The 24796-nt window shown below is 41.9% G+C and overlaps 3 long non-coding RNA genes across 6 annotated transcripts; all 3 read left to right on the top strand.

The window, feature by feature from the left end:
- The first annotated feature begins 214 nt into the window (after positions 1-214).
- LOC115549137 (uncharacterized) lies at positions 215-23608 on the top strand. 4 transcript variants are annotated; one of them, XR_003977707.1, is made up of 7 exons: positions 215-448; positions 1652-1741; positions 2513-4085; positions 21849-22071; positions 22531-22678; positions 22785-22894; positions 23065-23608. It is a non-coding gene; the product is annotated as an uncharacterized LOC115549137 (long non-coding RNA). The 4 variants fall into 4 exon arrangements; XR_003977710.1 differs by having other exon boundaries at positions 2516-4085; XR_003977705.1 differs by having other exon boundaries at positions 215-444.
- LOC115549131 (uncharacterized) lies at positions 6760-7753 on the top strand. Its single transcript, XR_003977704.1, has 2 exons — positions 6760-7300; positions 7713-7753. It is a non-coding gene; the product is annotated as an uncharacterized LOC115549131 (long non-coding RNA).
- Positions 7815-8870, top strand: LOC115549127 (uncharacterized). The gene is made up of 3 exons (XR_003977703.1): positions 7815-8011; positions 8310-8444; positions 8584-8870. It is a non-coding gene; the product is annotated as an uncharacterized LOC115549127 (long non-coding RNA).
- Positions 23609-24796: the final 1188 nt, after the last annotated feature.

Raw genomic sequence — 24796 nt, forward strand, 5'->3', positions numbered from 1 at the left:
GTCAATATTCATCCTAGAAACACGAAGTCAAGCCAACTCACTTTGCACTACAGCTGCAGGAAATGCATTATATAGTTTTTATGTTATTTAATTTAAACTTTTTAGCGTTTAGTTGATCAATGTATTAATCCTGCAGTGTATTTTACACCAATACCACACCGGGGATCATTAGCGTCATCATGCGCATGCCCAGAACCACTAGGTAGCAAAATCAGGAAGCAGAAATTGGCAGAACACGTGTTCGTCAAAAAGCTCTAGAATATTTAGTTGCAGGTAGATCTGTTCGGGATTTAGTTGTTGAGCGAACCTTGTATTGCAACGGAGATTTGTTAGTGAACGTGTTATCTCTGCTCTATAAGGTGTCCGGCCGCCATCCCCTATTCACGTGCTTTTGTGTATTGGAGAACCTGCTCAGCAAGCTGCAGTCTGCAACTTCTGCGGGAGGTATGTAAGTATACAAAAAATATTCTCTAACGATGCATAGCTTTCTGAGATGTATATAAAGCTTCATTGGTTGACTTGCTAACTACTAGTTAAAACGAGCAGTGTTGGTATGGAAACGGTGGTGCTATTGTGTTTTCTCTGCAACAAGTTCTAGCTTGTTGCAGAAAGGTGTTTCGCCCAGAGTTGGTGTCGAGCCGCCTCAAAGGTTAGCCTTGTTTCGCTTGAAGAGTTGTAACCACGTCTTGTAAACAAGCTTAAAGAGTAGGACATGGATCTGCATATCATTTTGTGGTGGTGTACAAAAATATGATAATTGTTCCCTAATAGTCAGCATGTTCGCATAATTTATCTGGAGGGATATCGATTGCATATGCCTCTCTCGTTTAAACTCACCTTCAAACTTTTGGAGTGGGCTGAGGGGGCATGTTTCAAGACCTCTGCCATCAGAAGCTCCACCTCCTTCTCTTCCAGCCCCGGCTTCCATTTCATGATCGCCTCTGTAATTAGATTGAATTTGTGATCAAAAGTTAGGCATGTCACCAACACTCGGGGGGCACATTCTCAAAAAGGTTTTTTCCTGAAATCTATTCATCTCTGGAGGATATTTTTGTGTGATAGTAAGTTGGAACTTGTTGCTTTGTGATTTCATTCATTAAAAATGAATGGGATTGTATGGATTCAGATGAAGTACACAGCTAATACATTTTGGTCTGAATAATAGAAAGAAAACTGATCAACTGTGAGGACAATAAAGATATATATATTTTTTTATAATTTTTTCTGCAATGATGCAAACCAAAACACGACAGTATAATCCATACACGTGTATATTAGTTATGCACTTCTTGCATCTGAATCCAGACAATGATGCAATATAGCATGAGTGAGAGTGGGGTTGGTAATGGATAGAACACCACCGGTGTTGTTCTGCCGTAGCCACGAGGACTTATACAACAACTCCACTGTCAGCTAATTAACTTTTTAAATTGTATTAAAATGTCAGAGTGGGGATGTCCGAGTGTTAGTGAAGACCCCCTGTGGCTCATGGACTGTATAACATAGTTGTGATGCAACAGGAGATATGTCTGAACAGTCTTTACACTTAGCCTCTATCTGTACCAGCTGCATGCCTCTGTCAATTGTAACGGCATGATGTGTACAGATGTGTGATGTCAAAATGACTTGCACTATTTTAATTCCCCATCAGGTTTAATTCAAATCCAGTACTGTTGCATTTCAGCAAAAGCACAAGGGTGAAAGTCTTTGGTCCCCTTCAACTCCTGAGCAACAACAGCAGGTAATACATGAAAAATATACCAATGATAAAGGGCTTTCTGTTAAAGAAAGTACACTCAATATATGAATAAATAGATGTGATGCACTGAAAGCATTCCATTAACAACACATCCTACAATACAAAGACAAAAAAGCAGCCAGCTTGTCACGGTACCAAGGTCAGTGATAATGAGGATAGGGATGGGCATTTGATTAAATTGACCACTTTTGTAACTGCCATATATACAGTACACTCGGATTGCATGAAAAGAATATATATATTCCGATTAGAAATCGAATCGGATCAGAAGTGTCCATGTAAACGCGGCTAATCTAAATATAATTCTCTGTTCGGAATAGAATTCCACGTGGAATAGAATAGGTGGTGTAGTCGGCTATAATCGACATGTATACTCTTATTCCGATTAGTTTGGGGTGGGTGCGGCTACTTTTTAACTTGGAGAGATGGCATCAGCAGTTGCAGTAGTTCGCAATTGGTCCGTCTGTATTTCTCTGCTGAACAACAATACGAATGGTAATTGTAAAAAGACACACCGTGTGAAGATATTTTTTGGCATTAGTTTTATCGATGAAAAATGTACGTCATCGACGAAATTCTTAATGATCAATTAGTCGATCGTCGATTAATCATGCCCATCCCTAAATGAGGAGTCTTTGGAAGAAACGGATCACATCAGCTAAAAGGTGTAGAAAAATAGCTGAAACAGCTAAATAGATTTGTTTGCACATATTTAGACTTACGTTTGATGGTACTGCCCACTGCTGTGCCAAGCAGTGGCATCTTCCCCTTCTTTCCCCTAAGGCTGTAGCTGCTCCAAACAAAGTTTGAGGCCACAGAGCGCAACACCCTCCTCACACACTCCCCAGGATTGGACCCCCCAACTAGGCTCAGATGGGAAATCTAAGGAAATCAAACAACCATGGTTAAGGCAAGTATTTGCATTGTATTTTTCATGTGGTGTTGGTGGTGTTTTCTTTTGAGGGGGGCGAACCAAATTAAGGTATTTGAAGATGGACTGCTCATCTCTAAGTACTTAGCTAACAACAGGGAACTAAAGATGAAAAAAGCTCAATGGCAGGGCCATGTGGCACACTTGGTGGCATGTGTACAACATAGCCTAAAGTCACTTCACCATTACTCGTACATTTACCATTTTTTTTGTGAAATCTCTATTTTTAAGGTGCTCCTCGAGTTCCTGTAGTTCGGCCTGAGTTTGCGCCTGCAGTAACTCGACACTAGCTTCCCCAGGGTCCCCATGTCGATTTGCCCGTAGCAATAATAGAGCCTCTCTCTGATTCTGCTCAACAGTCTCAAGCTTTCGGAGCAGAACCTCCAATGTCGCTGTAAAAAAATATGTTGAGATGAGAGGAGTGTATTCAGTAGAAGTTGGTGTCATTTGCATACAGTGCAATACAGTTCAATACATGTATTACCGTTGATATTCTTTGCCCAGATTGGTATGGTTTCTCTCTCTCTTCGGTCACCTAAGTAATGTGTCTAAAGCATAATATGTAGGGTTAGTATAGACAGATGACTGTCATAACCTTTTGATAAGAGTTACTATTTTGGTTTTAACCACCATCTCCACCCGCCACTTTACCGTCCCCAGTAGAGATAGGCAATGGCGTTTCAAATGAAGATGCGATCGAATCATCTGCAGAAAGTACAAAAAAATAATTCAATGTAATTTTTTTGGTTTCAAACTCTTTGTTGTCTTGGCTCATAGAATTACTGTTATGTCATCATCATTCGTCATCATTACCATACATAACTTTACCATCATTTTCTGTAAAAACGTCTCTTGCCGGTGAAGGAGGGGAGTAATCTACAGAAAGAACAAGATAAGAATTTAGGTTATGTTTTTTTGTTTCGAACCATAGTGTCTTCTTGACTTCTATACAATTATTTGTATTTGTTTTTAACCATCATTCCCTTGCAAAACGTTACCGTCAGTCACAGGGGGTGAAGATATTTGTAGTGGGCTACGCCGTGGAATGGGGGATTCTATCTGGGGTGGAGGAGGAAGGGAAGTCCTGAAATGTGGACCTTGTCCTGCCTTTTTCCCATTTTGTTTCTTTGTTTTCTTTTCACCTGAACAGAATCATATTAGCCGAAAGTAAATAACAGTGTTACATGTTTACACATTGTTTAGAATTGCTGCTTGCACTTTTAACACTAAGTTAATACAGTACACAAGGATGTGCAGATATACCGGTGTGAATACATTTTTGGGGTTTGACGATGATGCGCCTCCCATTGTCCTAATTTCCTGTCTCCACACAGGACTTTGTCTCCGCCCTCTTGTTCCTCCTGACGGCCTGATCCCAATCATCTAAACAGTCAGGTGGGCCAAAACAATTAGAAATTACACTCTTTTAAATGTGTTGCATATCACCACTTGTTATTTGTCGCCCATTAACACACCTGTTGAGGAAAATATTTTTATTGGCCTTTTTAGCCAGGTTTCAGGATCGGGCAAATCTTTGTCCTTTGCCCTCTGTGTGGGCTTGTGGAGTGGCCAGTAGCTGCATGTCTTCTGAAATGGAAAACAAAATAGTTTTGCAGAACTTGCATAGAATTTTTGACATGATTGACATAAAGGTTTTTCGCATGTACTTACATCTCCCTCTTTTAAAATCCAATTACTGGCCACTATGCCAACAGTCCTTTCCCCCAAAAATTAGACTATGCTATACATTCTGTAATCAAGAACAGAGAGGTTAATTTAATACAGTAAAGAATTATTGTGTCTGTACAAGAAATTGCAATGATAATACACTGAGCAAATGACAACATACTGCAATGTCATGAAGAATGGCCATGAAGAGGATTTTTTCCCCAACAGGAATCTTGATTGCCTTTCTTTTCAGGTTGTCTTTTTGGATCCATCTCAAAACGGTGTCATTGTTCTTGTACTTCAGTACTCCGATTAATGTGGAGTCACAAGGGACACTGAAAAGTGGTTCTGGGTGCTGGTATACACGGCAAAGCTGACTTCCATCCCTCTCCTCTATGACCTCGCAGCATTCGCGGCGATTCAAAATAAAAGAAGAATTGGACCTCTGCCTACCATGCTCCATTGGCTGTCCAGCGCATTCCTCCAGCCTTTTCACCACTTGTGACAGGGGGCATCTTCCACTCCTTACCATCCTCTTTATTTTCTTGAGACAATTTTCAAATTTAAAAGCGCTACAATTGTCCAATCCTCCAAAGGTCACGGCATCCTCCACAATGTGCAACATTGAGTGCACGTTGTAGACCAGAAACTGGTTACCATAAAGTTCTCGGCCTCTCTCAACAAAGAATCGAAGGAGATCAGCAGCATATCTCCAGTGTTGCTCGACCAATGCTGGACTTACAAGTGTGTTCATTGCCACACTGAATGTCATGAAGTGGCTGAAAAATTCATCTTTAAGGACCCCCTTCAGCACAATCTTTCCTGTATATAACATAAACTGCCTATGTTCCGTTGCCTTCCATCTCTCAAGCTCTTTAAGATCTCTCGGTTTGCGAGCGAAGCTGGAAGGGATGTGTGGACGGAGGTTGGTGAGCCTGCTGCTGACCTCCTCTATTTGGGTTGCCGACATCTTCAGGCCCTTCACTCCTCTGCACCACATGAAGAGAAGCCTCTTCATCACACCCAAGCATGCCTGGTGCATGTAATCGATGGGAAATGCACTGATCATGTTTATGGGTAAATCCAAAAGCGGGGTGCTGCCATGATGATGCTCGCCCTGTGTCTGTTGGCGGAAGGAGTCGTCACTACGAGCCACCACCTCTGTGTCTTGGTAAGTAACCTTCTCATACCACTCACCCCTCTGCACACACCGGTCACACCCATAATAGCCTGTGCAAAGTTTTACATTCTTCACAAAGGCCTTTGCAGGAGCATCGCACACAAAACATAGAATGTTGAATTTTATTGTTTTGTTCCTATGTTGCAGGCCACTGGACAGGAGGTTGTTGACATCCATCACCATGTCTTCCAGGAATTCCAGATTCTGTGAAAGATTTGCGTTGAAAATACATGCAACAGGGTTCACGCCCATGCAACTTCTATCAACATCACCACCGTTTCTATAACGACACCTTTACTATACCACTTGTTTTTACTAACTAGCTTGCTGGTAACGTTAACCAATAAAGCTGTAGCATACTTGGCATACTTGTTACGCGACTGATGTTTTGCAAACAGTAGCGTTTCATACGCAAAGTGGATAATTATTTTCTCCTACTCTCCTAATAATATCTTGAAGCCTCTGCTGGCCTTGACTGACGTGAGTTGCAAGACGTCATCAGCACTGAAGTAAAAGTGTTCTAAAACCTTGTAACTGCAATTCAACTGTCTTATGACGACTTGCAACGTTCAATTCACCATGCTGCAACTTCTATCTACAACGGTTTTGTTACGTTGCATTGTGAATCTTTGTTCTGAATTGGCTTTTTAAGGCTGACAAGGCTTTATACACACACCTGACAAGAATGAAGTCAACGGGGACTGGAGGGAATGATCTATGATGCAAAAAGAAATGCATAGGAAATTAATGTAATTGTGTTAAACTTTTAAACAGTACAGTTCATGATACATATACAGTGTGAAACAGTACAGGACGAGGCCTAGGTTTTGTGCAGGTAAAGAAGATGATGGGAATGTGTAAATTCATCTTAAATCAAAACTGAAAGGTCCTACAAAACATTGGGCCAGGTGGTTTAATGGCACCATATTCTGGATTTGCATGACCTTTATATTGCAATTGCCAATTGCATCTCTAGTTCAGGATTACTATTATTAGCCTATTATAGTGATTGGTGGATTTCTTTAAAATTGACTGACAACAAGTGATCTCTGGTCGATTTTTATTTCATTTTTTAGAACTTGACGTCACACAAGCGTCAATCGAGTACTCGTTCATATTTCCTCCTAGACTGGGTATGATATATTTTTTCGTTGGATAAGTCCCGGATTCTCGCCTCTGATTGGTTAGAAGGGCTCTCCTTTAATCCTTTAGTAGGGGATTATCACGCTTCCTGGTTCCGGTGGCGGGATTTGTCTTCGTTGTGCATGAACACTTCCGGCGCACTTCCACCATGGCTGAAACAAAGGCGAGATGTCACTGCTCTCTGTTCCACTTTGTACATCTAACAAACAACACCAACCCTACTTAAGTTTTCATGGATTCCCGACTGAAATGAGTCTAAGGAAGAAGTGGTTTCAAGCGGTTCGCCGGGATGAAGGGCCAAACTTTAAAATAAAACAAGTTAGCACGTTTGTTTGTAGCCGGCACTAGTGAATCAGACTACAAACGCTACAGCTAGCAACCAACCGGGGTCACACCAAGCGACTGAAAATCGGGTCTTTACCCTCCCGTTTCCAGTGGAACAACTGGGGACTGCCAAGAAGGGGGTCTGTTTATAAAAGAGCATCAACTCGCTTAGGCCATGACGTTCACCCATCCCTTCCTCTGGAGCAACCGCTGCCCTGTGAATAAGAGTCGATGGAGGAGATCTCAGCTTCGGTGGTGATGACAGAACATGATTTCGGTTCTGCTCCTAAACCAGGTTTGTCAGTGTTTGTTAGTGTTCTGAAATATTGGCTTACTATTACCCCATACTGTTCTTAAACCACCTACCTGACAGGATGTACTACCTATGGTTTAATCACAGAATGGGCTATTAGTAGGTTATACCGAGGAGGTAGGTCAACTTTTCAGAACTCAGGCACAACATGTTTAGTCTTATTAATGTCCCAGCATTTGACCAAACCACAATGTGAAAAGCTTCATCACAAGTACAAATGTTGCATTTTATATCTTACTTAATTAATTGTAAAGGTGAATATTGAGCTATAAAAAGCAAAATTTAAAAGCAATATTGAGCTACAAAAAGCAATTTCTTTAGAGGTCCAAACTGCTTCCAATATGCAAGTCACAGCCAAAATCTGGGTTAGATGTTTTAATTTCATCTCATACAGGTGCACTGGATGCTGCTGCTGTAAACATACAGCAATTGGAAGAAACAGTCAAGGCGCTGATGAGAGCTGTCACAGCTGAAAGTGGTTCACTTTCAGCTGATGTTTTTTGTGACTTCTGGGAGGTTATTCAACCATCTGCCTCCAAGTTGGTTTATTGGTCGAAAGCTCAGAAAAAGAAACAAACATTTGAACCCATTTCTCCCAGTCCAACGTGTAGACTGCAACTGGTTGAGTTTTTTCTCTTCTGCTGCCGGGTTGCTGCAGGCCTGCAAGAGAAGGTGCTGGCTGACATGTTTCAGGTCAGTGTGTCCACGGTCTCCCATGTTGTTATACCGTGGGCCAACTACCGTTACCTGCTCCTTGGCTCCCTCCCCATCTGGATGAGTAAACTGCAAGTCAAGAACACCATGCCAAGATAATTTGTGCAGTACAGTCCAGATGTTCGGGTAATCATCGACTGCACCGAGGTGCAGTCGATGATTACCCGAACATCATCTTACAAGAACACAACAACCTTTAAGGCCTTGATTGGGATTGCCCCTTGTAGTGCTGTGACTTTTGTGCCATGTCTCTTCACCGGCTCCATCTCCGACCCAGAGCTGACTGAACGAAGTGGACTGCTGGATTTACTGGAGCCAGGAGATGGCTGCATGGCAGACAAGGGTTTTACCATCGAGAAACCACTAGCTGATCGTGGGGCAACGCTGATTATACCACCCTTCAAGATGACAGGTAGGCATGAAAGGAATGAACATTTCAAATTAAAACTTTGACCCAAATGTGACCATTAAGATATGCTGACAAATGTTTAAGATGGACTGAAGCACTCACAATAATATTACTAATTAATTTATCTCTAACCACTGCGCAGTTCACTGAAGAGGATGCTCTGAAAACACAAGCAATCGCTCGACTTCGAATCCTCGTAGAAAGAGCAATAGGCAGAGTCAAGGAATACCGCATCTGGGAACGCACTGTCCTTTCACCTTGTCTGCGACAGTCAATCAGCTGTGGACCGTCTGCTGTGTGATGACCAACTTCCAGGGACCACTTGATTTAAAAGGCTACATCCCTGTTGAATAGTGTTTCTACTCAAACATGTACCTATAAATATTAAATATAATATATAAATATTAAAACGAGAGGCACTGAACATTTGGAGTGGTCCCTTCATTTTTTCCGGAGCTGTAATTTTGTACACTGAAACATTGTATATATTGAATGACAGGTAATGTAATTGAATGAGAAGTCTTTCATCTATAATCAATTTTAAAGTCCAGTCAGTCCATCCTGAAAGTATTCAAAATAATGTTAATATATAATGTAGTAAATGATGTACTCAGAAAAAGAGAATGAATTAAATCCTTTTATTCTTTCAGTTCCTTTATTCATTCAGTTCATTTCACATTCATTTCACTTTCTGCTGAAGATACACATTCATATATGTACCAAAGAAGTACATGTCTACCTTATTTTTCATCTCTTATCATTTCATCCCTCCTGACTGAGCTGACGCCAAACCGACGTTAGCATAAGCCAACCTACCTAGCGTAAGCTAGCTAGCAGACAATCGCATTCGTAGTCGTTATATTTCTCAAAAAATAAACAATCCCTTGTCCAGTTTGGAGCGGGCTGTTATGGAGTGTTGTTCGGTAAGTCTGTGAACTTCAGAAAACGTGACTTTGGGTACATTTACCAGGGATGTCGTGAAAGTGAACTGCCGGTCCTCCATCATCAGTTCGCCAGAGTGATGAGTGGTTCACCGGATGTCACAGTGCACAATGAACACCGAATGCGGAAGTACTACGTATCAGCGTGATAATCCCCTACGCGCCTCTTGTGCTGATTGAAGAAATTGACGGCAGCCTCCCCAGACCGACGCGCAATCTACGATTGCCAGGCTAATTTCCTCCTATTCCCGCCAACACTTCACGGTGGGGACCCAGACCTACTGATACGTGGTCGTTTTCGCTTGAAATCCTCAATAAGGTAAGTTAAGATTAGCATTGGTGGCATTTAGTCTGCAGACAGAGGGACACATAGCTAACCAAATGCTTATGAACTTCTTGCAGTTTGGTACAACACCTTCTGCCAACTGCTACCTATTAGATTTCGCTACCTACTTCGGCGCATGCGCATGACATGCGTAACATTTTAAAATACACATACTATACCCCTGAAATCTCCAATAAAGGCATTTTAATACAGCATACAATTATGCTCCCCATATTCTTATGTGTCAGGTAGCGTATTTCATCTGTAGACCAACTGCCTCTATCAAACGATGCTCCCACTACAGAATCACGTTATTGTACACCACTAACCCCATGTACACTGTAAGAATATGGGGAGCATAATTTGATACTGCATTATAATAACGTCTTTATTGGAGATTTCAGGGGTACTGTATGTGTATTTTACACCAATACCACAACGCGGAATCAATAGCGTAATCATGCGCATGCGCAGAACAGACCAGGAAGCACGATATGATCGGTAGCAGAAATTGGCAGAACACCCTGCTTGACGGAGTAAAAGAAGACATGGCGAGGAACGGAAAGCTACGCTATGTAGATATCCTTTGCTTAGACAAAGCTGTTTTTTCGCGCCTTGTGGTACTAGCACTACCATTGCAAGCTCGTGTAACAGCATAGTTAAAACAAATAAATGCAACGTTACTACTGCACGCGACAGAGGCGAGTGCCTCTGCCTCTTTGTTGATTCCCGCTCGATTTTGTCGATATTAGCAAGTTGTGGTCATTGCACATCCAAAAGGCAACCAAAATTAATTCCATCTTAAAACTGTTAAAGCCCGTTAAATCATAATTTACCCTGAATGACAGGATAAATTTGACGTCAAGTTACAGAGGCTACAGCTGGCTCACAATGGCATTTTATAGCATTGCCGATAGCCCCATCGGCATGTTGAGTTGGCTAAGTAGCCTGCTAAAGTTTACACTATTCTTGCTGTCTTCATCATACTTCGTGGTGTTGACTTAAACAATTACTACACTTGAGTATTAAGTGTAATTTGCCTCTGCCTATAAGCACATATAATTTGAGTAACATTAGTGTTTAACTAGCTAGTTCATTAGCCATTAGCACCGCCTAGCTAACGCCTGGTTATCGTTGTCATGGTAGTTGTAACTCCCTCTAATAGCATTCGGTAGACACCAATGGTTTCCTTTGACGGGTTTTATTGTAGCCTTTTACTCCAACTCCACCGTGAAAACCAGGGCTGTACAGTGCGAGCATTTTACTCGCATATGCGCCTAAAAATAGATTGTGCGAGTAGAAAAAATAAAAAGGGCGCACGGGTGCGAGCAGGATTTCAACCCTTTCATTAGCTTTTTGATCCTAAAATAAATTCATACAAAGTGGATCAAAGTAGAGTACAATTTTCTCGCATCTCTAGCCTATACAAATCGACATTTTCACACCTGGAAAACACAGAACTCTCATGATGACACGCGATCACGTCGCCCAGCTCGTTGCGGCGACTTTACATTGAATGTCAATACGCGTCGCCCGGCCATCCCCGAGCGGCTCGGTAGTCCACACCAGGCGGCGCGACACGGCGATTCACCGGCCCATGGAAGTTTATATTTTTTCAACTTTTGCGGTGTGTGTGTACAAGAGGGGAAGTAGTTTCTCCAGCGGTACCGCTTCTGTCTACCGCGGAGTCTGGCGGCAGGTAGATGCAGTAGACGCGGCGCGAGCTGGGCGGGGTGATCTCGGTGTGAACATGCGCATTGTTATCAGTCGTAGTCGGGATACTCGATCGTAGCGGGAACGTTTGAAAAATGAAGAGCATCGAGTCGTATTTTCGAAAAAATCAAAGTGGTGGAACCAAGAAGGGAGAGGACATCGGTGAGAGAAATGTGAGAGAAAATGTGGAATCTGGGACTGACAGTGTCGAGCCAGAGGAGATGGCAACAGCTAGCGTTAGCACCGACAGTGCTAGCAAGGTTTACAAGTTTAAATCTGATTGGATAAAACTCTTCCCTTGGCTAGAGTTTGAGAACAACCTCATGTTCTGTAAGTATTGCAAAGGGCAGAAGCAGGCAGGTAATTCAGCATTTGTGACTGGAAACCCCCATTTAAAAAAAGATGGTGTAACAAAACACAACCACTCCAAGCGGCACATCACCTGCAGAGACAGTTACATGATGCGACAAAACAAACCAGCCTTGACGGTGACCGCAGCCCTGGACAGGCAGGTGATGTTTTCCGAGGTGGAGATGAGAAGGCAGCTAAAAAATTGTTGGACAGAGATATTCTCTGCGTTTAATTGCAGTAGGCCTTATGATGGCACTGTGGTATATGTTTAATGTGTGTTACTGATTTGACTGTTAATAATAAAATTGTGTTATTTAAAAAATTTCATAGTGCTCCTAAATCTTTTCTGTGCTCCTAAATTTTTTCATTTAGGAGCACCTGTGCTCCTAGTGAAAAAGCTAAGCGTACGGCCCTGGTGAAAACTATAGATGAATACATACACAGTACAACAGAAATCACGGCATTAGCTTTACATAAAATCATAAATTACACGGCACACAAAAAGCCAAACAAGCAAAACAAAATACAGGGAAACAACAAGAAACATACCTCGTTGGCTGCATGCTATTTACAGGGACTTTGAAACTAGATTATTTTCGGCGATGCGTATCACAAGCTGTTCACCTTCTCTCATGCCGCATCTCAAACTGACACAAACTGACAAAACATCAGCCTAAATACACACACACACACACACACACACACACACACACACACACACACACACACACACACACACACACACACACACACACACACACACGTGACGTCATTCAACAAACTATTTAAATACAATTTTAAACCTGAATAACGAACACAATTATTGAATTACTAATATAAACAAAAATGAATTTCCTTATGTCTTATAATATGAAAGTAATAATTAAATTACAGAAGCCTTTTAATGATGACAGTTTCACACAAACCAGTAATGTGGGATTTCTCTAAACTAAATATTTTTGTCAAACTTTAATATACAAATGAAATAGTTCTGGTTTTAAAATTAACAGCATGTCAACCCTTCCTCATGAAATGTCAAGCAAACATTAACACTCTAGTCTGCCTCAAGCAGAGTAACAACCTTATGTATTGGTCTCTCAAGAAACACAGTTTTAACTGTGGGTTTTTTTTAGGCTGATGTAACTTCCACTCATTGCGTGGTGCCCGATCATCTTGTAGAAGGACAATGTCGTTGACCTTTGAGTCTCTTCTCTTCTTTTGCCATTTTTGTCTTGGTTGCAAGCTCAATAGGTATTCTTTCTTCCAACGAACCCAAAACTCATTGGCCAAATACTGGACTCGACGCCACCTCTTCTGAAGATAAAGATCTTCTTTGATAAATTGTCCGGGTGGGGGTAGAATAACAGTTGGCTTCATGGTAAGGATATGGTTTGGGGTTAAAGGTTCGGGTCCGGATGGGTCATTCAAATGTTCAGTAGTAAGAGGTCTGCTGTTAATGATGGCCATAACCTCATACAAGAAGGTCCTTAGGGAGGCGCTATCAAGCCTTTTTGACGACTGGTCGAGAATAACTGTCAGAACACTTCTTACACTTCTTATTTGCCTCTCCCAGGCGCCACCCATATGACTTGCTGCTGGGGGATTCATAAGAAATTCACATTCGCGAAATTCGCCTTCTGTACTTTCTGCACTTAACACATCTGAATAGGTGTGATGAGACTGCACTGGAACATCCAATGATCCACCATCCATTAGCTCGCAGTTCGTTTATCGTCATTCCACGTCCTTGATGATAAACCTTCTCATGAAGGTGCTTAATGACTATAGCTGATATGTGACCTTTACTAGGGAGTATAGCCGGATGCTTCACGTGTGGATGTAACGTGGCTTGACTGAGACGTCCTCCCACCCTTAGAATACCTTCTGCATCCAAGAATGGACTCAACTTGTTAGGGCTGTCAAAACGAACTTCGCTATTCGAATATAATTCGAATTTTTAAAAAAGGAGAACATTCGAGTGCGGCAACTAACGTTCAAACTTTTTTTTTTTTCTTTTTTTTTTTTTAGCATTTTATTAAGTCAAGTATTACATTTAACTTTTGCCTAGCAACGACGCAAATCAAAGTCAACGTCGTGCGTCGTGACGTTCGGCATTGTATGCTTACAAGATGGCGGGGAGCAGCGCGCGAGCAGACACAGAGCTGGAAACTAGCATAACTCCTAAAAACTTAAAAAGCACCGTGTGGAAATTTTTTGGATTTCCATCGAGAAACGGGAAGATTACATCCAGAGAAACCGTCATTTGCAAATTATGCTGCAAGTCGTTAATAATAATAATAATAATAATAAATGAAATTTATATAGCGCTTAATCTGGTACTCTAAGACGCTTTACATATTGGCCTATCAAAACTATGTAAGACAGACTAGGAATAAAAGAAAAACAGAGGTTAAACATGAAGAATAAGGTGGGAGTTAGGTTAAAGTACCACTCGACTACGAGCAACATGAGCGCACACCTCCATTCAGTGCATTACTCTGAGTACGCAGAACAGTTAGCGGCTGAGGAAGAGCCACGGTCAAAACAGCAAAGAATAACGTCGTTTTTGCCTCCCTCCTCATCTCGTTGTCTGCCAGCTGGGCGGCAAGAGACATCAAAAAAGCTGACTGAGTTTATCTGCAAAGATATGAGGCCAGTTAACATCTCGCAGGGGGACGGGTTTAAGGAGTTCAGTGTTTCCCCTAGAATTTTTTTTAGGCCCGGTGGTAAGAGCTGATGGTGTGATTTGTTATACATTTTTCACGGGATGCTAGAGTATTTGTTGGTTATTTCCAAATAAAACACTTGCTTAGCCATCACAAGTTGGTTAAGTTATGGACATATAAAGAACGAGGCTAGTGTTTCGCGGGGGCGGTAAAAATGTCCATGGTAACGGCGGGCTGAACCAATCAGACGTCGCATTTACGCGATCGGTTCATGGTATAGTTCTTCTGCCGGAGAATAAACAGTGTTTTTCTAAAAACAAAGTTGATTTAATATAAACTAATTTCATGTACAGGAGCATAAAGCACCAATACATATTGAGATAGCTGGTGGTGAGCTTGGATGGTTATGATATTATGGCTAATAATAATAATAATAAAAAAAAATATATATATATTTTTTTTATTTTTTTTTTTTTTTTCTCTTTTTCATTTCTTTTCATTTTTTTGACCGGTTGTTGGCCTGGCGGGGGCGCTCGTTGGCCTGGCGGCCCGCCAGGCCTGAACAATGGTAGGGGAAACACTGGAGTTCATCCGCGAGATTGAGCCACGGTACACGATTCCCTCTCGTGGGACAATTACCAACAGAATTGTAAAGCTGTATGATGCCACTAAAGAAAACATCCGTGAAATTATTAGTGGACAATCGATCGCCCTAACCACAGATGGATGGAGATCAGTGGCCACGGACTCATATGTGACGGTCACGGCACATTTCATAAACAAGGACTGGGAAATGAAGGATATCGTTCTCCAAACGACAGAATTAAAAAAAAGCCACACTGCCGAGAATGTTGCCGAGGTCATAGATAACATCCTCCGAGAGTACAACGTCAGTCATGAGTCAGTTCTTGCCATCACTACAGACAACGCTGGTAACTACATTAACGCCGTGGAGAGGCACCTGCAAGTCACCAATCTCCCCTGCATGGCGCACACTATTAACCTGGCTGTGAGGAGGGGGCTGGGAGTGCGAGCTATTGAAACACCGCTCAGCAGACTTAAGGCCACAGCACTGCATTTTAACAAGTCGCCCACGGACAGCTACCTCCTAGAAGCTAAACGGAAGCTGCTTGGAGTTAAACCTGCACAGCTTATCAACGACTGCGCTACTCGGTGGAATAGCACGTATGATATGGTGTGTCGGGCAGCTGAGCAGCAAGCTCCGGTTGCAGCTGTTATCATGGAAAAGAAACTGTCGTCTGGAGTTGAGTACTACTGACTGGTCCCTCATGGAGCAGGTGAGAGCGGTGCTTAGGCCATTCAAAGTGGCGACTGAGGCTTTATCAACACCCTGATTCCCAACCGCATCAGCCGTTCTCCCCCTGAAGTTTGTTCTTCTATCACAACTACAGACCTCCCCTGACGATCCAGCTGCAATTCGTGAAATGAAAACAAAGATTTCAGATGATTTAGCAAAGCGTTATGGGCAGGACAAAGATGCCTACATGTTGCTCAACTCCGCAAGCTGCCTTGACCCACGCTTCCACCTGCTGGTCCACTTAACACGTGACCAACAGCTGGAGCTGCGAGAGAAAGTAAAAAAGGAGCTGATCGCGATAGCGGAGCAAAAAGAGGGAGACGGGGGCAACGAGGCTGTGGATTGCCAGCACCAAGACACAACAGCTCTCAGTGCTATGGGGGACCTGTTTGGGGACATTTACAGTCAACGCACAAACACAAACTGTGATAGAGCACTACACGATGTTATTCAACAAGAGATGACCATGTACGAGAGAGAGACCCCTCTGCCCACCCACGGCGACCCACTGGCCTGGTGGAAGACGGCACAAGTGCGATTTCCTCACATAGCTCTGCTGGCCCGACGCTACTTGAGCATCCCTGGGACCTCGGTAAGAGCAGAAACTGTTTTCTCCACGGCTGGGATTGTAGTGGATAAAAAACGCTTTGCACTAAATCCAGAAAATGTTGATCGTCTAGTGTTTCTGGCTAACAACTTGAACATTTAGGATAAAATGTTGCTCTAATCTGTTCTGTTTATGTTGACAACTGTGACAAAATAGATGTTAATTTGTTTGGATCTGTGTCATGGTTAAAAGTTTACAAAATGTTGCACTACTGTAAATGTACAGAAACAACCAGTGTTGTTTGAAACTTTGGCGCTTTAAATACTGCTGCCATAAGTAACTTTATTTTCGTTCCGTGTTTGGGCCTTTGTTGGTCAAAAGTTTACAAAATATTGCACTACTGAGAAAAGATAACCAGTGTTGTTGTTTCAAACTTTGCCTTTTTAAATGCTGCTGCCACAAGCACCTTTATTTCCGCGGTGATATATTTTAATATCCGTGGCATTTGGGCCTTTGTTGGTCAAAAGTTTACAAACTATTGCACTGCACTACTATAAAAGTACAGAAAAGATAAACAGTTCTGTTTTAAATGCTGCAGCCATAAGCATTTATGTTTTCATTTTGATATGATTTAATTTATTTACTTTATCCATGTGTTAATAGCGGAGCGGTAAGAAAATCGCCTGCTTGTCTTTTCATGAAGTTGTCTTTTTGAGACTTAAAATAGCAGTGTGTGTGTGTGTGTGTGTGTGTGTGTGTGTGTATTTGAATGATTAATCAGCTTCTTCATTAAACATCATTGCTTGATTTTTCTGGCGTTATATCTTACCTATTTATATAAGTTTTGTATTGATTTGGTAAAACTTGTTGCAAATGTTACATAACAGATTTGGTTAACGCGCCCTCTAGTGGACGCGGGACGTAGGCCTAATAATAAGATGGTATCGGTGTATATAATGATATAATTAAAAAAAAAAAAAAAAAACATTAAAATATTCGAATATTATTCGAATATTCAACATAAGAAGCATAAGAAATTCGAATATGATTTGAGGGGAGGATTGACAGCCCTACAACTTGTACAGCTTACTGTCTTTGGACATGAGAACTTCTCCCTTTGCTTTTAAGCGCTTTATCTCATCTGAGAATGCTTGTTCTTGAACTAGTTTGACGATTGTTTGTTCTGCTTCTTCCCTTTCTTCTAGGCTGGTGCTTTCGTTCGTTCTTTGCTTCAGACCTTTGTGTTCCTTGACTTTCCGCTTCAATCTGGCAACTGCTCTTACTGCTCTTTTCCAATCAGAGAACTTCTGTAGGCGATCCAATAATGACCTGTCTTCTTTTGTCTGAGTGTTACACACTAGAGCCTTGCGAAGTTCAGGATCGTCTTCCTTTATCTCTTCTACCTTGCATTCTCTGTTAGGAAGTTTGAGTTGCCAAAGAAACTTTGGTCCGGTGAACCAGTTTGAAGTCTTCAGCTGCTCAGCTGTCACGCCTCGAGAGGCGTGATCGGCCGGGTTGTCTTCAAAAGCTACATAAGCCCATTGTTCAGGTTTTGTGCTTGCCTTAATCCTCTGTACGCGATTCGCTACAAACACTTGGAACCTTTTTGCATCATTACTGATGTAGCCCAGGACAACTGTGGAATCGGTCCAAAGAACTCTTGCAGATCTTGGATTTCAAGTTCATTTCGAAGCATGTCGCTGGTTCAAACTGAAACAACTGCTGCTGTGAGTTCTAGTCGTGGTATAGTTGTGACGCTGGTAGGCGTAACTCTCGCCTTTCCCATTACCAGACAGCAATGGACGTCGTCGGATTCGCTAATGGCTCTCAGGTAGGTGCATACACCGTATCCGGAGAAACTCGCATCGGCAAAATGGTGAAGCTCATACCTTTTGACATTGCCGAAACTTGAAGGTAAGAAGCATCTTTTGATTTGCATTTTAGCTAGATGAGGTCAGTTTCTGATCCACGATTCCCACTGAGGTCTTAAGTTTTCAGGAATTTCATCATCCCAGCTTATCTTCTCTCTGCACATCTACTGGAGAACTTGTTTCCCCAAGAGGACAAAAGGTGCGATGAATCCCAAGGGATCGTAAACAGAAGCTACCATAGAAAGCACACCCCTTCTTGTGATTTAAAAGAATCGGAGGTGATACACCACTCCACGCCAAGAGCTCTTTCCATATGAGGTAGACTCAAGGCCATGTCTTGATCTTTGACTGTGGTGCATTCCTCTTCTGGGATGGTTGACAACACATTCTCACTGTTGGAAACAAATTTGTGGAGTCTCAACTTGCCTGTGTGGCAAAGTTCTCTTGATTCTTTCACAAGTTGAATGGCTTCCTTTTCAGTTTGAACGCTCATCAGACCATCGTCGACATAGAAATTTCTTTGAAGCGTACAGCCTCTTCACTGAATTGCCCTTTCCCTTGTGCTGCCAGATGTTTCAAGCCAAAGTTGGCGCAACCAGGAGACGATGCCGCTCCAAACAAGTGTACTTTCATCCTGTAAACTGATGGTATATTTTCAAGGTTGCCATTCTCCCACCATAGGAATCTTAAATAATCTTGGTCTTCCTTCTTCACAGGAAACTGGTGGAACATCCTTTCAATGTCGCACATGACGGCAATCGAAAGCGGCCAATTCAGTTGGTCAATTCAGGCCCGGTAAGAAGGTGGTCGTTCAGAGAGGTGTCTTGAAACTTAGCAGAGCAGTCAAATACTACACGTATTTTTCCAGGTTTATGCGGATGATAGACCCCATGATGTGGGATATACCAGGCCTGATCACTGTCTATTTCTTCCAAAGGTACCTTCTCTGCATCACCATGTGAAATGACATCATCCATGAAGTTAACATAGTCTTTGCAGTACTTAGGATCTTTCTTCAGTCTCCTCTCAAGACAATTAAGTCTGTGGACTGCACATGACTTGTTGTTTAGCAACTTTGGACGTTCTACCTTGAACGGCAATGGCATCTCATAATGACCAGTGTCATTCTGTGTGATGGTTTTGCTCAACTTCGACAGAAATTTGAGATCTTCTTGGGAGACAGGATCATCTTCTTGTGTTCTCTCTGAGAAATCTGTTTCTAAGACTCTGATGTCTGAAGGAGAAATTTCCTTGACTTTGGTACGGCTCACATAATGCACTTCCGTTCGGAGGTTGACGCAGGGTTCCAAAGTTGGTGTTACTTCTCTCACTATTATGTGATTGCTCACTCCAATGTTGTCACCGTAGTCCACACAGAGATTCCCGTGGCCAATAATGCTCCATCCAAGGTCTGTACGCTGTGCGTAAGGATGGTTATCCTTGCCAGGAACAACTTCCCTTGGAAGTAAGGCTTGTGAGCAGTTGTATCCAATGAGCAAACCTACTTCACAGTCTTGCAGAGGTGCAATCTCTCCTTGAAGGTGCTCTAAATGGGACCAGGACTTGGCGGTTTCATCAGTTGGTATGCGAGTTCTGTTGGCTGGAATAAATTCCCTGGTGTAGACTGGTGGTAGGGCAATCTTCTTACCAGAGAAAAACCCTCGAACTTGGAGGTTGTTCACTTTTTGAGAGCTTACTACTGTTTTTGAGCTCATTGTAGAAAGCTTCAGATTGACTTGTTCTTTGGTTACTTCCAAGGCTTCCACTACTTCACTCAAGGCGAAGGTTGTGTCGCTTTGCGAATCCAACAGAGCATATACAAGGATTTCTCGTGCTGGTTGAGTTGTTGCTGAAAGCCAAACAGGAATTATTGCCGCTGTTTGCATGTTCGGTTCATGAAATAGCACTCTGTTGGCAGTAGCAGCTGTGAATACCCCTTGGTGTTGTGTTGATTGAGTAAATTCATTGTTCCTCTCTTGACTTGGTCTGGGCTTTTCTTTACTTGTATTTCTTTCAGTGCGTGGTTGTGTTTGTTGCTCTTTAGATCGCTCCTCATGCAGACAGGTTGGATGTCGGTTGAAGCACACGTCGCAGACACTCCTACTGTAGCAGCTCTTTGAGTGGTGACCTAACTTCAGAGAACCAAAGCACAGTTTTTCAGCTTGAATAAATGTGATTCGATCTGAAATTGGTTTATCCCTGAAGTTCCTGCATTTGTGCAAAGTATGTCCGTTCTTCTTACAGAAAAGACACATCATGATGACAAACCCTTCATTGGAACTTGTGGTCAGTGTCTTTGCTCCGACACTGTGTTGTCTTTGGGACTTTTCAGGCTCAGCTTGTTTCAGTGACTGCAGTGAAGTAACAGGGCTGCAGGCGATTTTTACTTCCCTTGTCAGAAATTTTACGAACTGGCTGAATGAAGGGAATTGGTTTCTATCCTCTTCTTCATCAACAACCTTCCGGTTCCATCCTGCTATTAACCAATCCGGTAACTTTGACAGAATTCTCCTGTTTTCATTACAGTCATTCAATATTTCCAGTACTTTTATATGGACCATGGCAGCCTCGCAACTGCGTAGAAAATCTACAAACTCTCTGAGTTCAAAGTTTTCTTTAGATCCTATCTTGGGCCATGCTTGTAGCTTGTCTCTGTAAGCCATTGCAACTGTGAATGGGTTTCCATATCGCTCTTCCAGAATCTTCCATGCACTAGCGTAGGCCGACTCAGTTCCAAGTAGGAAAAAGCCATCGATTGCTTTCTTAGCTAGTCCACTTACATACTGACGGAGGTAGTATATTTTCTCCTTATATATCTTCAATGTTCTTGTGGCCAATAAGTGAAATGAAAGTTTCCAGTCGTTGTACTTCAGTGGATCTCCGCTGAATATTGAAGGTTCAGGGATGGGAACGGTTGGGGACAGAGAACATCGTGGATTTATCTAAGGAGCTCTTCTGCCGGCTCATTAGAAACACTATGTGTAATATGATCTCAATTGCAAGAGCCACAAAAGATGCCAGATACCCCACAAGACCAGAGGTCAATGCCATGGCAAAGCGATTGGTGGAATACTATCCAATGCTAAAAGACTGGGTAAGAATTTGTATCTCCCTTTTGCTTGTGTTTTTATTGTTATTGTGAAAACATTGTAATTTTTCATATTTTAATCTTTACTGTTTTTATGGCAGGGGCATGTTGCCAAAAAGCTCATGAAGAGGCTATCAAATGAAAGAAGCCCCAAGAAGGGCACTCCTACTGCAAAGAAACAACGGCGTGATGTTGGGGAAATAACTACAAGTGACTACGACGGGGATTCAAGTGCTTCTACGGTCATTCTTGAGCAGTCCCCAGTCAGAGCCAGCACGCCAGTGCAACACCTGGATAGCAGTGATGAATGTATGTATCAAACTTAATACACTCTGTTTACATGAGTTTTTGTGGGAAGTAACAGCTAGTCTCAAGTTGTCGTGATGCATTTTTGATTACTGAGATGTGTGGGAGAGATTGCTATGCTCAATATACAAACAAAATAAAACAGGCCATGGGTAAGTGGCCTGTTAGTATTCTAACAATGCAATACTGTAGAAAAAAAAATCCTAATAACCTCCTACTTAATTTGGAAACCTAATATTTCTTTACACCTCTAACCCTTTTTTAAATTATTATTCCTTTAGGTGGTTTGGGTGACGTCTTGGACAGCCAGAAAAGCCAGGCAAGGCACTTCAAGACACTGCAAGAGATGTGCCGGTCCAAGAAGCCAAACAAAGCTTCAGTAACCCATTTGCTGAACTTGGAGTTTCAGGCGAGAAGACGCTTTATAACCTCTGACACACTAGAGAGCAAGACCGACCCAGCAAGATTCTGGAGGCATATTCCTGTTTCAAAGACTTGGATCATGTAAGCAAATCCTCTCTTAACCAGTCCCGACCTTTTTGTAGCTTTCAGTACATGATTTGGGGCCGTTAGGGGCCTTTAACCATTAGGTCTTAATTGAACATTTACATTTAGTCATTTAGCAGACGCTTTTATCCAAAGCGACTTACAAGGGAGAATTACATTCAAGCTACATTGCTTTACAATGACATACTTCACATTCACCCATTGATTCAATCAGTCAATCACTCACACACCGATGGCGGAGGCTACCATGCAAGGTGCCAACCTGCACATCGGGAGCAGTTTGGGGTTCAGTTTCTTGCTCAAGGACACGTCGGTGAGGTCAGAGAGAGCAGGGCTCAAACCACTAGACCGACTCCTCAACAACCTGCGCCACCACCAATGCGCCCCATCAGTCATCAACGTGTTGGACGTACTGGCAATGAAAGTAATTTACACCTGTTTTTGAATGTCTTTCAGGTCTTAGATGAGTTGCAAAGGATAATACAGCCAAACAATGCCCACTACATCTCGGAGATGAGGAAGAGATGGGACGACTTTTATTCAAAGGTCCAATTTTATGGGGTGATGAAGAAAGTGATGAAACCCCCTAAAACGTTGGATGGAGGTGAGGTCACTGTATACAGTACCTTGATTTGTCCAAGTTTATATTTTGAGATCTCATGATGAGTGGTTACTCATACTGCCTTGTTTTGTGCTTTCTTTCAAAATAGTGGAACATGCCGCTGCTGTGTTCAGAACCCTGCCACTGCTCTTCCCATCCAGCACTATGCCACCAAAGAAGCTGGGAGCAAGCAGCGAGGCTGTTTTCCATGTCCTTACGGTGAGACAAGTATTTATTTTTTCAGTTCTATTTTGTGGTAAGCCTCTGTCATTTATACAAAAAGGTAGTGTTGTCAGTGACCTAATTGTTGTGTTTTTTTGGATGTATCCCAGTCCAGGACAAGGTTTTTGTTTCTTGTGATTTCCTAAACTTCCACTCTTGTCATCTAGGCTTCAGAAGACCCTGATGCATACTTGCGCCAGCGACCCCTGTCCTGTCCAGTTTTGCTCGTCTATGAGGATAACTGCATGATCGCCATTGGAAACACACCAGTGACCACCTTTGACAGGAAGAAGTTTCATGAAGGCCTGCTCTACCTCTTGGGGTATTACTATTGCCTGCACCTCACTTATCCAAAGTTCATTGCCACGCTGCTCTCAGTATTGCAAACTGAGGTTCTCCAGGACTCCCTCCATGACCGAGATTTAACTGCTTCCTACAAAAAAGCCATTGCCGAGTGGAGGTCCTTCATTGAGTGATTGACTATTGATATCTCTAACTAAAAAAACAACTCAGTTTGAGAGTCAGGCCCATGTTAGCCACGTGTTTGCTGAGGTCCTTCATTGAATATGTTACTGTTTGAGGAAGACCCGTGTTAATGACATGTTTGTTTCTGTCAAATATTCAAAACAGCAGCTGGAAGTGTTTTGTTGTGTTTTTATTATTTTAGTTTTTACATTGTTTGAATAGCTGCATATTTTCTCAAATCTCTTAATAAACAAAATGCTAAAAACAAGATGCTTCTGGTGCCTTAATTTGAGACAAATGAACTTATTTTTATTGTGCTGTTTTAAGATATTGTGTCTTGTTTTAAAGGTATTAATTCTTAAAGTCAGCTCAATTATTAGAATAATAATCTTATTTCAAGACATAAAGTCTAATAGTCAGCTAATTAAAAGACTAAATTACTCATTTTAAGTTACTCTGTCTTACATAAATATGATTGTATTGCTTGTAGTAAGCTCAGTTTGCTCAAATTCTAGCCTATTTGTCTAGTTTTATGGCACATTATGATTTTCCAGTGGCTAGACTGTAGTTGTAAGATTTCTAACCTAGTACATTTTGCTTACCCCATTGACAGATTTTTCTCAATACAATAGAAGATCATTTGGCTAGATTTAGGAATATTAGGCTTATTTCTAGAAGGGCCTTTTTTGCAGTGTACCGTGTGTTTCTGTCTTCCCTGGGGCGCACCTGCTCCTATACAGAGTAGGCGTGGCCTATATGAGGTCGTATATGCTCTGGTGGCTATGATCTGAGAGCCCGCCTCCGGCTTCCTCATATGTGTGAATATGCTGCCATCTTGTGGCCATGAGCAGTTATTACAGCTTATATATTTGGTCCTACTCCCTTGTGGCAATGTGCGGATATACAGCTTACATGCTTATTTTCGTGACAGTGTCAACAATCATAGACAGTCTGCATAAATGGAGAAGGCGCTGTCATCTTTACTGTTGATATAACTAAATATAATAACCTATATAATAAACTATAAATCCCTACATGGTTTAGGCCCAAAATATTTAACTGATATGCTTCCACTACATAAGCCTTCTAGACCACTAAGATCCTCTGAGACCAATCTGTTAATTATCCCCAGAGTAAACACGAAACATGGGAAAGCAGGATTTAGTTACTATGCAACAAATAGCTAGAATAAACTCCCTGAGGATTTAAGACTTGCCCCAACTCTGAGCACCTTTAAAACAAGACTGAAGACTTTTATGTTTGCTTTAGCTTTCTGCCAAATCTTAAAAACATTGCACTTCCTAAAAAGCTTTTCTAACTTTGCCTTTATTTTCTATTTTAATACTAAAATGCCCTTTTTAACTTTCGATTTTACTAATTTCTTTGCATATGTTTTCTTTTACTTATCTATTATTTTCTTTTATTTTTATGACA

The sequence above is a fragment of the Gadus morhua genome, chromosome 1 (genome assembly GCF_902167405.1).
Source record: "Gadus morhua chromosome 1, gadMor3.0, whole genome shotgun sequence".
Lineage (NCBI taxonomy): Eukaryota > Metazoa > Chordata > Actinopteri > Gadiformes > Gadidae > Gadus > Gadus morhua.